Below are 1,189 nucleotides of genomic sequence, written 5' to 3' on the forward strand. Positions count from 1 at the left end.
AGGACTGGGTCTGGGGGCTCCCGGAACTCGGCAGAAAATCCTACTCGGCGGGCGGGGTGGGGGAGGCACTGAGGAGTGGTGGGGGCGGCCCGAGGGGCTGGGAGAGGGTCCGGCCCACTCTGTGCCTGGGCTGGGACTGGTCCCGCCGGCGCAGGGTAGCAGGAAACTCTCCGCACACTCACCGGACCTGGGCTAGCATAGTTTTATTTCTTAATTTCTGTGTAAAAATGTGTAATTGTTTTTTTACATTCTATAGGGATTTAAAGTACATAATATCCATGATTGTTGGAAAATAGCCGTTCATGTTATATCTAAAGTGTTTAATATTTAGATATGTTAAGCCCAACTACTTCTGTTACAGGGTAATAATTAAGCTTCTCTTCTGGATGTTTAACAGCTAAAGTTTTCAGACCAAAAATTAGAGAAATAGAAGGGTTACAAGAATAGCAATATTTTGGCCCTGACTCTTCAAGGTCAGTGAGGACTCAGGACATAAGAGAACTTGTGCTGTGACAGTCTGTAACTCATTTGTGTCCCAAAATCTCTTGTTCAAGGAGATATGGAGCCACAGAGGAACATGATCAATGATGTATAGTGTGCCTAAGGAGAGTCACCTAGAGAGAAAAAATGTCTCTCAGGCTTTCACAGAAAGCAAATTGGTCAAGCAATGGCCATGATTCGTCCAGATGGCTGACATTGACAAAAGATCTACGAGATGCTGTACATGATTTCAGGGTAAATCCTGAGGGATTTGACTAACCTTGTCACATATAAAAGTTACATTTTTAGTTATATAAGTCTTGCTTTAACTTGGTCTTTATCACCTGACAGAAAAGCATAACCATTATGTATAAAAAGTAATACCATATTAATATGATTAGCAGTAAAAGGCTCAAGTCAACAATTTCTGACAATTACCAGTTGTACTGATAACTCACTGCTATTATGGACTATTGGACTATAATGGGTTACTTTGCTGCATTCAAGTACCTACAATATTTAAACTGGCATTAAGTATGAAAAGGTCCTTTAAAGATTTCTCCAAATATAGCTTCTCGGGGCCTGCCCACTAGCTCAGTTGTTTAAGTGCCTGCTTAAACAAAGCAGTCAGTCTCTGGGAGCGGTGGTTCGATTCCCAGATACTCAAGACAATCCAGACCAGCGCTGGAGGCAATATGGAGCCACAAAA

General features: G+C 42.3%; 1 pseudogene; it reads left to right on the forward strand.

Moving 5' to 3' along the window:
- The window catches only part of LOC101570621, a 107,003-nt pseudogene that overhangs the window by 105,023 nt on the left and 791 nt on the right, over nt 1–1,189 (forward strand).

This window comes from Octodon degus, unplaced genomic scaffold (assembly GCF_000260255.1).
Source record: "Octodon degus isolate 3935 unplaced genomic scaffold, OctDeg1.0 scaffold00024, whole genome shotgun sequence".
Classification (NCBI taxonomy): Eukaryota; Metazoa; Chordata; class Mammalia; order Rodentia; family Octodontidae; genus Octodon; species Octodon degus.